We start from the raw sequence: 12,119 nt of genomic DNA, 5'->3' as shown, positions 1-12,119 counted from the left end.
CTCCCCCTTTGTTTCTTCTATCACCTTGTAAGTATGTACTTTTCTAGATAATGTTCTCCAGGTGTTTGCTGGATGCGAGGTTCTTCTCTTGTCTTGCTATCTCTTTCTGAATTTCAATTTATTTTTCTTTTTGTGGGTCTCTGACAGGGCCAGATTTACTGCTAGGCAACCTAGGCACCTGCCTAGGGCCTAGCGGCTCTCAGGGGGCCCAGATGGGGGGGGACAAGAGAGAATAAAACAAAAAAAAGTGGCCCCTCCCCCGACTCGCGGCATTCCCCTCGTGACTCACGCGGGGGGGGGGGGGGGTGTCGCGAGTCGGGGGAGGGTCAGGTGCCGCGAAACGAGGGAGGGGCTAGTGTGGTGGCTGGTCTTCTCCCTCCCTCCTCTGTGTGGCCTGCTCTGTGTCACATGGGACGTGCAGCACATGACAAGTGCCGTCCCATGTGTGAAGAGAGTGAAGAGTGCACAGCTGGTGGATGGAAAAAAGTAAGTTGGGGGGGAATTGTAGTATATTGCTATATTGTGTGTGTGTTTATTATGTGTACGTGAGGGGCCACTGTGTATGTGTGTGTATTATGTGTGTGTGAGGGGTCACTGTGTGTGTGTGTGTGTGTGTGTGTGTGTGTGTGTATTACGTGTGTGTGTGATGGACCACTGTGTTTGTGAGGGGCCACTGTGTGTATTATGTGTGTGAGGGGCCAGTGTGTGTGTTTTATGTGTGTGTGTGAGGGGCCACTGTCTGTGTGTGTGTTATGTGTGTGTGAGAGGCCACTGTCTGTGTGTATTATGTGTGTGTGAGGGGCCACTGTCTGTGTGTATTATGTGTGGAGGGCCACTGTCTGTGTGTATTATGTGTGTGTGAGGGGACACTGTCAGTGTGTATTATGTGTGCGTGAGGGGACACTGTCTGTGTGTATTATGTGTGCGTGAGGGGCCACTGTCTGTGTGTATTATGTGTGCGTGAGGGGCCACTGTCTGTGTGTATTATGTGTGCGTGAGGGGCCACTGTCTGTGTGTATTATGTGTGCGTGAGGGGCCACTGTCTGTGTGTATTATGTGTGCGTGAGGGGCCACTGTCTGTGTGTATTATGTGTGCGTGAGGGGCCACTGTCTGTGTGTATTATGTGTGCGTGAGGGGCCACTGTCTGTGTGTATTATGTGTGCGTGAGAGGCCACTGTCTGTGTGTATTATGTGTGCGTGTGTGTGCGTGTGTGTGTGTGTGTGTGTGTGTGTGTGTGTGTGTGTGGCCAGTGTATTTATATTATGTGTGTGTGAGGGGCTGTTTGTGGGAGGGAAATAGGTTTGTTTTTTAAATGGTAACACTATTAATTTAATGTTTTGGTTGGAGGGAGGCCTACTTATAAAATGTGGGTGCTATATTGATTTAACACTGGGGCTGGTTGGAGTTCATTAAATTTCATGTACCCATTTTTTTTTTTCCAAATAGGGTCTCCAAAATTCCAAGATCCAGAAAAACAGCAACTGATCTAAAGACACAGCAGCCAAAAGTGATGAAAGTGACAAGAACAGGTAGGAGAGAGCAGCTCAGTCTGCCAAAGATCCTGAATCTGGTGGGATTTATATTATGAGGAGGTCTGACTTGTTTAAATGTTGCATTATGGGATTCATGCAGAAGACTGGCATACTATCATGATTATTACATTCCAGCACTTTTTCATGTTTCTGTAGGTAGAGGGCTGCAGTCAGTAACTGTAGTGGTGGACGGTCTGTGACGTGCTAGTGATAGGAGACTGCTGTTTTTTCATTACTGGGCTTGCTAACCCTGAACTGCAGTTTCTTGACATGTTAATTATGATTAATACCTAAGTTTAGTTAAAGATAAAGTACAATTTGTGTGAATTGAAAGGTAAGCAGTGGTGGAAGTGGAGTGTATATGGTAGTATGCCATACCGCTACTTCTCATACTGCCTTCATTGTAAAATAATACAATTTCATTCACTTGTTTACATTCCCATTACATTTTTCATACTGTAACTTCTAAATTTCCACTTCGACCACTGAGCTTAATATTCATAGTATGGAGTATATGATTAGTATAATTAAAAAATCTGCTAGATCCTTTGACAAAATATGGGGTCCATGGTCATTATTCTTTAACTGCTGGAACAGCACAGTGGCCTAGTGGTTAGCACTTGTGCTTCACAGCACTGGGGTCATGAGTTCAATTCCCAACCATGGCCTTATCTGTGTGGAGTTTGTATGTTCTCCCTGTATTTGCATGGGTTTCCTCCAGGTGCTCCAGTTTCCTCCCACACTCCAAAAACATACTGGTAGGTTAATTGGCTGCTATAAAAATTGACCCTAGTCTCTACCTGTCTGTCTGTATGTATATGTCTATGTGTGTGAGTGTGTGTCTATATTAGGGAATTTAGACTGTAAGCTCAAATGGGGCAGGGATTGATGTGAATGAGTTCTCTGTACAGCGCTGCGAAATTAGTGGCGCCATATAAATAAATGATGATGATGATGATGATGATGGGACCACAGTATGATGCAGTGTAATGATAAAGGAATGCGCATTGTGATGAGAGGGACAGTAATGAGGGGCCGCATGGTGATGCAGTGTAATGATAAAGGAGGGCACAGTGTGATGTGAGGGACAGTAATGAGGTGCCACAGTGTGATGCAGTATAATAATAAAGGAGAGCACAGTGTGTGAGAGGAACAATAATGAGGGGGCCGCATGGTGATGCAGGAGGAGCAGCGTGATGTGCGGCAGCACATAGCTTACCCTTCTACTTAACTATAGTAGTATGTGCTATGCTAAAAAAATATAGTGCTATGGATTGTTTCAGGGAGGGGGAACCCAAACCAATATCTTGCCTAGGCCCCATGAGGTCTAAATCCGGCTCTGGTCTCTGACCAGAGTCCCCTTTTTCTTCCACTGATTGAGTAACTGCTGTTTATGTAGGCCGATCTATGTTGGTTATCTTCCTGACTTACAGACCAGCAGATATGGGTGCTGGTCCACTTTTAGGTATATGGGCTGCTTGAGATACTTGTTACCCCAGGGCCTGTAGTGATATCATGGATGGGCCATAGGGGTCTATGATGGCCTAAGTTTACTGGGCTCTTACAGGAGGCAATAGCTCAGGGTTCGTAAAAAGATTAATTCAGTGACTGTACGTTTGACCCGCTCTTTAGATGGTCTGCGGATTGAGCAACCGCACATTAGATTTCAGGTATGGATTTGTTTATAAAGAAATCTATATGAGTTTAGCGTTTTCAGGTGTAGATATGGCGGCAGGCCGCGGCTCTTGAGGATCTGGGCTTGGCTGGAATACACAGTGCAGTCAACGCCCAGTGGTCGGGCGCACAGTGCGGTAGTGGGCACACTGAACCCGCCTCTCAGAGCAGTCGGTTATAGTCTTGGTCCAAGTACCACCCAGGTGGGTACACTTGTGCGTGCATTCCTTTAACATAGAGGGGTTGTGGTCTCAGTGGTGCTCGGAAAGGTAGATATGTCCAGCCGAAGTGTGAGTCCCCATTTTTTGGCGGTTGTCTCTTGGTTGATGCTGGGACTTTCCGGTTGCCTGGTAGAAGTCGTACTCACTGCTCCTTCTCCACCACCATATTCAAATAAATGTTCTTTAATTTACCACTCTCAGGTCTTGTGTCAATTATTTAGTAGTTATGGGTATAGAAGAGATTAAGTGAAGAAAGAGATATCAGCCATTAAGCATTTTATCATAATCTTGACAATGAGTCTTATATAAAATGAAGATCTCCTTTGCAAACCTGGGGCCTGATTCATTAAGGATCTTAAATTAAGAAGATCCTTATTTCAGTCTCCTGGACAAAACCATGTTACAATGGAAGGGGTGCAAATGTGTGTTCTGTTTTGCACAGAAGTTAAATACTGACTGTTTTTTCATGTAACACACACATATCAACTTTAAATTTCAGTGTACAAATAAGCTATCAAGTTTTTGTGTTACATGAAAAAACAGTTTGTGTTTAACCCTTGTGCAAAACAGAACACTCATTTGCACCCCTTCCATTGTAACATGGTTTTGTCCAGGAGACTGAAATAAGGATCCTCTTCATTTAAGATCCTTAATGAATCAGGCCCCTGATGTGCAGGTACTATCATATATTAGGGAAATGGAAAGGTAGCGAGTGGCCAGCTCACTTTACTCCCCGTCCAATATAGTTTCACACTAGAAGTGTGTATTCAAGCAACCCATACAACATCTAGTTGCTTAACTTATTCTACCTCTCTCTGCAAACATAGACAGCAGTAAAGTTCTTATAATTACTTGCTGTTAGAGGATCACAGCCATTTCTCAGTGGTTATACATCTGAACTTCAGAGTGAGTGTCTGTCTAATACAGCTGATACAAGTGGCTGTCTGTGGAACTCCTGTCTCTGCTGGAATAAGGTCCGCCCAATACAACTTGTGTCTCAGTAAATCACATATGGTATTTCCACTCTCTGTCCTCATTAAAAGTAGTTTTGATTATATCGGGAGAGGAATAAGCACACCAAATTCTGCATATCCTTTGACTTGATAATCATTCAGCTCATCCAACAAGCAAACCTGCGTTCTTAGAAGTGGGATACAATTTGTCACTTCAATAGCGAAAATCGGATTACAGTGTTCCCCCACTGTATCTCCTCGTAGACTGATGGGCTTCGCCACTAAGTGATTTTAAGTTATCAAAGGCTGGGTTTAAATAATCATTCATCCACTAGCTGCCAATCAAAAGGCACCCTAATTCATTTGAAGCAGCAGCACTGTCAGTTTACAGAATGACTGCAAAAGTATCCAGTGAGATAAATAAAGCATTATAATCACTATGTTATGATAACAAACATATGTAAAATGTCTCCTGCTGTCTCTCAACCATTTTATCTTGCATGTTTTAGCGCTTTCTTAAACTCATTGGGCCTGGTTTATTAAGGAAAGTTAAGCAAAATTAAGCAAGTAAGGCAAAACCATGTTGCATTGGAGGGGGAGGTAAATTTAACATGTGGGGACAGTTTTATAGTTGAGGTAGGGCATGTCCTAGATCAACTTTAAATTTCAGTGTGTGCTACATAAAAAAACAGACAGTATTTTCCTTATGTGCAAAATAATAAACTCATTGGCACCCCTTGCATTGCAACATGGTTTTGCCCAGAAAACTTAAGAAAACTCAATTTTTTCTCAACTTTCCTTAATGAATCAGGCCCATTATTACCAAGACTGAAATAATGTGTCCCCCTTCCCATCCAGGGCTCCCTAGCTTTCTCTCTCAGAGATTTCCCCTGCCCTAACCTGTCCCAAGACTCTGACTTACCTTTCCAGCACATCCCAGATGTTCAATTGAATTAAGATCAGGTGCATTTGGAGGCAAAGTCAACAACTTGAACTCTTTGTCATGTTCCTCCAACCATTCCTGAACAATTTTTGCTTTATGCCTGGGCACATTATCCTGCGGAAAGAGGCCACTCTTTCAGGGAATGAATGACTGTTCACTGGCTGCCTAAAATACCCCACCCCTTGACAGGTGCCATTGTAACGAGACAATCAATGTTAATCACTTCTCTTTTCAGTTGTTTTCATTTTATGGCTCATTGGTGTATATTTCACGACAGAAGAAAAAAAGAAGCAGCAGCCTTAGGGCAGAATACAATTCTCCAGGAGGTACAAGCAAAAATGAACATATTTCCAGGTGCAAAGAGCACCTCCGTCTGCATTTGGCGCATATAATAGCTGTGCAAGGCACTTTGCTCAGAGCTGAATTCCCCACTCACCCTTCAACCGGGGCATGGATGTTAGAGGGCATTTCAGTGCAGGAGAGCGGATGGTATTGTTTGAGGTGGGGAGAGCAACTCAGGACCAGAGCAGCAGCTGTATTTAATCAGGCTATGCTGTATATTTAAGAAATAACGGTAGTGCACTATCTGTGTAAATTAATCCACGATGTCTCCTACTCAAATTTATTAAAGGTGCATCACAGCAGATATCACTCCTTATCGTTTTTGCGAGCAGTCACCATACAACAGTATGGTGACTGCTCTGGCTGCAATCTAACAAGTCCCGAAAATTCGGGAATTTGTTGTGTTAATGTATGCCAGATCATCCGAAATCTTGCTTAAACTTGTGTTCTTCATTGTGTCCAGCTCTGCTCCGGAGAGCAGAGCTGGACAGCGCATGGGCAGGGAGGGATCTTGCGATCCCTCCCTGTCACAGCCTCAAGCTCTCCGGACGGCACATGCGCAGTTGCATGAAGAACTGAAAGTACGCTGAAGAGGAGGAGATTGGGAGACAGCGCGACCGAAGAGGCAGTGGTGGGTATGGTTTTTTTTAACACAGAAACAGCAGTTTTTCGGAACTGCTGTTTCTGTGTTCCATTTTTCATAAATTTGAGAAATACATCAATCCTTATCCATGCGATAAGTATTGATAAGTATTTCTAATTTTTCCCGATACATGATTAATGTGCCCCTAAGAAAATACAGAAAAGAAATATTAAATAATATGAATTATATAAATAACTAAATGTTGTAATGCAAGTGTGTACATGCGTATTTAACCTTGCGATCGCCGTATGCCACGTGTAGCGTGGCATACTGAGTGCAATCGACCAATAAAACAATATTAACCAATATACTTTCGTTCATCCAATTATACGACTTCGACAGAAAGGTGAGGGCTTCACAGACAAATAGTTTAGCAGATTTGTGATAAGATTAGGGGTGTGGTGGATTCATCAAGTTAACGGAGAGAATGGTTAATAATGAGGTTTTGTGCTGTAAATGGCATAAAGACTTAGGAATGAATACTTTTACTTAATCATAGACATAATAATCACTAATGTTTCCAACTAACTGTAACATGATAGGTGTTTATAGTCAATCCATTACTGAAGTCAAGTTATCAGTTTGCCTGGCCTACATTTGTATTAGTTTATGAAGGGCTAATTGATAATGCAAAGGGCAAGATGTTTACATTATACTGAGAGCTCTAATATTTGGAACACTTTTGCAGATACACCACTTTTGCCTGACAAATTTTACAAACCGAGACAACTACAGACACAGGTGTACAATGAATTAGTGTAAAGTATTTTCTGGAATATACTCAGCAGCACATTCCTTCTGTGTACAAGTGTTCCGTCTTACATGTATAAGCATTAAAAAATGCACACAATGAAATATATTATGATGTAGGGGTATAAAGCAGAGACACCCACACAATAAGGGTGAGACAGAAACAAATACAGAGTAGTACATATGGCATAACCATAGTCAGCTACTCAACAACACCATTCACAGCCTGGTCTAAGGAAACTCTGGAATATGACAACCTTCATAGTGTATGGGATAATAGGAATACACTCAGTAGAAAAAATAAAATTATATATATATATATATATATATATATATATATATATATATATATATATATATATATATATATATATAATTACACACATGCATTCACACATGTAAAATCAATCATCCGGTTATTTTACCGCTCTATGTCGCGCGCCGTTGATTCCTTTTGGATATGCACCTATTGGTTTCTCAATACAACTATCCACTGTGAATTCTTTTTAATCTCGAATCTTGCATTCTACCACATCCTGTGACCCTTGTGGGTGTTAGAAGTGCATCTGATTACAGTAAATATAAAATTACCCGATGATGACTGTTACGATGTTTCTTGGTCCTCGTGCTGTGAAGAAGCACTTCGATTTATGGATTTATCAAATCCACGATTACTATCAAACTGTATATCTGAGTTCCTGTGGTTTCCTGTAGCCGACTACACAATAGTCCTGCAGGTGATGTTGCATTAAACGATTCCGTGTTGAAGGTTTTGAAGGCAATAAAAAAAGTAAATCCAAATGTGATATTAACTGAAAAATATAATACCCGGGGTGGTTCTTTCGTGTGCATATATTAAATCTAGTAAATAATGTATGTATTATGGCCTCCGTTTCTATTCTGACAAAAGGAGCCTTTTCCAGATGCAGGAAGGAGAGCTGGCTGACATCATACGGTGACAGACAGAAAGGAAAACCCCCTCTTCCTACCCCCCTCTTTCTGCTTCCCCATCATACCTCCCCTCTACTACGATTGTTACAAGTTCTGATGTTCAGCATCTCACTTAAACTCGCTCTCGTCAGTCTTCCAATCCCGTAACATTTTTCAAAACTAGCCACATTGCATTCTTTGGTAAGAAAAGCATCAAAATTAAAGAATCTAATTTTTGGAATGCCCTGAATTTTTCCAAAGTATTTATCCTGCTGGAGTCCTTTACTATAATCGTTTTCTATTAATGAATTGTTAAATAAGAGAATTGTTGAAAGACATTTCTTTTGCGTCCATTTACATAAAAGAATAAACAAAAGACATTGCAAAGTAAGTAATTACATTTTTTTAGTGTTTTTTTATCTCATGGTTGTTGGCTGTTCAAGGAGCCTATTTATTAATCTGTTTTACAACCGCATTTTAAAGTAAAGTTGAAGTTGATTAATAGGGCATTGCGATATCTGCTGCTTTGCCTTTTTCTTTGTACTCCAAAGCACTTTCCATAGATGTCTATGGGGACTGCTATTTTGCACCTTTTGACAAGTTCCTGAGGCTGGTGTTAGTCATTGAAGCCTATGCGGAGAATATTGTGGTAGAGGGATCTTCGGATCCCTCACTGCAACTTACCTGCTCTCCCCTCCAGACACTATCGCAAAGGTGGCCACTTTGCCATAGTGACCTAGAGGACATGGGGATACTGGTCTTCGCAGGAATAGCAGTTTATCGTGACTGATATTCCTAACGAAGATTTTTAATAAATAGTCACAATATTTCAATCCTTATCTTTGCGATAAGGATTGAAATGGATCCTGTTTAAAAAAGCAGAGCCATAACTTAAAATTTTAGCGCCTGTGGTGAGAAAGAAAACTGGCACCACCCCTTGCCTTCAATTTTAACCAAATTAACCTAAAATATTCATAAACTGTGCCCCCCTTCAGCGTTGCACCCTGGGCTGTCGCCCTCTAGCACAGCCTTAGTTACAGTCCTGCCCCCAAGTTACTTTACGGCTTGAGCAGCTGGATGTTGATTGTCAAAATAATAACTATACAGAAGTAATGATACCTCATAGTATATAAAAATAGATTAGAAACATATTAATACATATATATATATATATATATATATATAGGGGAGGGCTGGAAAATTTCAGCAGCCTATTTTAAAGGAGGTAGAATGCAGATTCCCCCCTGCCCCCCAGCCCAGCCTGCCCCTGTGTATATAGATGGTGACCACAGCCTGCCAAGCACACCACCAACTCTAGATCAGCTTTTTAAATGACTGCCTGCAAGTCCATGGCACAAAAATAGCAGCATGATATCAGCACACAGCGCTATAAACAATTGTCTATTACATGTTTATTTTTATAGATAGATAGATAGATAGATAGATAGATAGATAGATAAACAGATAATACCACTTTCATACTGCCGCCCCTGCAATATCCCGGGTTTTTGAAGCCGGGTTTTTGCAGGGTCTCGGAGCGTCCCAGCTCAGAAACACCATTCATACTGCACCTCGGACCCGGGAATTTCCCGGGTTGACCCCATTCATACTGCACAAGTCTGTGCCCTGGCAACTTGTGGGAGTCATCACCAGAGCAGTTTTCATTGGCTAAAAAAAGGTGATGTCATTGAAAGGTGACTGGTTTGTTGACGCATAAAGATGATGCAAAAGTGGGTGGTGATTGTTTACCACATTACTTTTCATCATGGCCGACGACTCACTTTTGTGTAGCCCAGAGTTCATGTTTACTAGTGTGTTTTTGCTGTTTTATGCAGCAAATGAGAGTTTGCTGCAGCTGCTGACACTGTGCACTCTTGCACAGTCCCAGTTCAGGAGGTGGAAGGCGAAGTTTATGGCACAACAGAAGAAAACTCAGTGTCTGTATATGCGCAGGAGGAGAGCGTTTCTCAGGGCCAGCATTGCCTCAATTTTGAGATTCAGTGCTGCCAGTAACCGAACCATGTGTGCCAGAGAGCGTAGCCACGGCGAAGCTTTCTGGTCTACTGTGGAAGCGTTTGAGGAACAGCAGTGGATGCAACACTTCAGAATGTCACGTGGGACATTTAACTATGTGCTGGACCTTATTACCCCAGCACTTTCCAGGAAATCCACTAACTTTGGGAAACCTATTCCACCATGTAGGCGCCTTTCTATTGTGTTGTGGTGGTATACTACCCCTGGAGAATACCAGACAATCTCCTGCTTGTTTGGAGTGGGGATATCCACGGTGTGCACTCTAGTGCATGAAGTCACCACGGCATTGCTGGAAGCCCTGTATCATTGCTTCATCTCCTTACCGCAAGGTCAGCGCCTGGATGATACAATTGCAGGATTCCTGAAGCGTGGGTTTCCACAGTGTGCTGGAGCCATAGACGGGACACAATGATGGGGATCATCATTGCCCCCACAGACAACCATGCGGATTACTATAACCGCAAAGGCTGGCATTCCATCATTCTGCAGGCTGTGGTTGACCACAACTATTGGTAAGCATTTTTTATGTTTTATTTTATGTGACTGTGCCATGTGTAATGCGTATTGTAAAACATTGCTATATGTATTTTTTTATGTCAGTTTCACAGATGTTTTCATCGGCTGGCCTGGACGTTCCCATGACGCCAGAGTTCTAGCAAATTCAGACCTTTACCAAATTGCTGAGGAAAGACAAGATGGCTGGCTGTTCCCTAGAGAGGTAAATATAGGTGTAATGTTGTATGATGTTTTTGTAATTGAAGCTTATATACTATTGTTTGCCATCAATATTGTATGTATTTACTGCCCCTTTTTAAATATAGATGTAACACTTGCAAAATGCATTTTCACCATATAGTACCAAGTGTACTGCGTTATGTGACCAATATTTTTAACATGGTGACGTGAAACTGCATGTTTTTATTTATAGAAATCTACGTTTGTTGATGGTGTGGAGATACCGGTACACATCATTGGGGATGCTGCTTACCCTTTGAGGCACTGGCTGATGAAGGGGTTCACTCAGCAACATCACCTGTCTCAGGAACAGATCCGGTTTACACATACCCTCAGCTCGGCTCGGATGGTGGTGGAAAATGCTTTTGGGCGCTTGAAATGACGTTGGCGCTGTCTATTGAAGCGCATTGACATTGACACCAAGCTTGTGCCCCACGTGGTTGCTGCTTGCTGTATTTTACATAACATTTGCGAAATACAAAAAGAGCAATTTCTACCTGAGTGGACTCCAGTACTTTTGAAGGAGAGCGCACCAATACCTCTGCTGAACTTATTAGGACCACCCTCACTGCCAATTTGACCTCACTTGTTTGAATGTACAACACAAATGTAAAAGTAAAAAAAACATGTTTATTTCACATATTGTATTTTCTTTTGTACATATTTCCTCATATGTCTCTTCACAAAAAAATATAAAATGACACAATATAAAAGTGCTTACTTGCATGTAGAAAAAAAAATATATATACACAAGTAGTAAACAGAAGACACAAATGTGCCCAAACAGTAAGTGCAAATTTGCTTTTCACGTTATATGTTAAGCTAACGGTCTGATTCCAGATCACACGTAACATACATGATAACAATTAACTGTGAAACATTTGACCATAAAACATGATTATTACAATTGCCTATATTGTGGCATTTCTGGTTGTGGAGTGGTTTGGTTACCCAGTGGGTATTCTATGTTGGGGTTACCCATAGGTTGAGCATGTTGTGTATTTTGTACCGGGTTTGGAGGGTTATTGTTGCCTAAGATGGGTTGCCTCCGCTGGTACATAGGATAATGTCCGTCATAATAATAAGGACTTGAAGGAGGTGTCTGCACCCGTGAGAGGAGTCTGTCCATGAATCCCATAATACACTCACGATTTTCGCGTAACATGCGTTCCTGCATGTTCATGATTTGCATGAGGAAAGAGTCCTGGAGTTCCCGCTCATTGTCCATGAAACGCTGCAGTTGTGTATTCTCGTGTTCCCTCATGGTGCTGTCCATCTCCCGCAGTTGATCCATCATGACAGTTGTCATTGTTTTAGTTGCTTGCTCCATTTTGTTGGGTCTTTTGCGTTTTTTAATAAC

General features: G+C 41.9%; 1 protein-coding gene across 1 annotated transcript in view; it reads right to left on the bottom strand.

Moving 5' to 3' along the window:
• The window catches only part of GABRA3 (gamma-aminobutyric acid type A receptor subunit alpha3), a 252,998-nt gene extending 244,956 nt beyond the window's left edge, over positions 1–8,042 (bottom strand). Inside the window, exon 1 of the mRNA XM_075184593.1 lies at positions 7,652–8,042. The gene's annotated coding sequence lies outside the window, so the exon portion shown is untranslated. The remainder of the gene's footprint in view (positions 1–7,651) is intronic.
• Between the last annotated feature and the right edge of the window lie 4,077 nt (positions 8,043–12,119).

Source organism: Mixophyes fleayi, chromosome 9 (genome assembly GCF_038048845.1).
Source record: "Mixophyes fleayi isolate aMixFle1 chromosome 9, aMixFle1.hap1, whole genome shotgun sequence".
Lineage (NCBI taxonomy): Eukaryota > Metazoa > Chordata > Amphibia > Anura > Limnodynastidae > Mixophyes > Mixophyes fleayi.
This window is presented reverse-complemented; position numbering and strand designations above follow the sequence as displayed.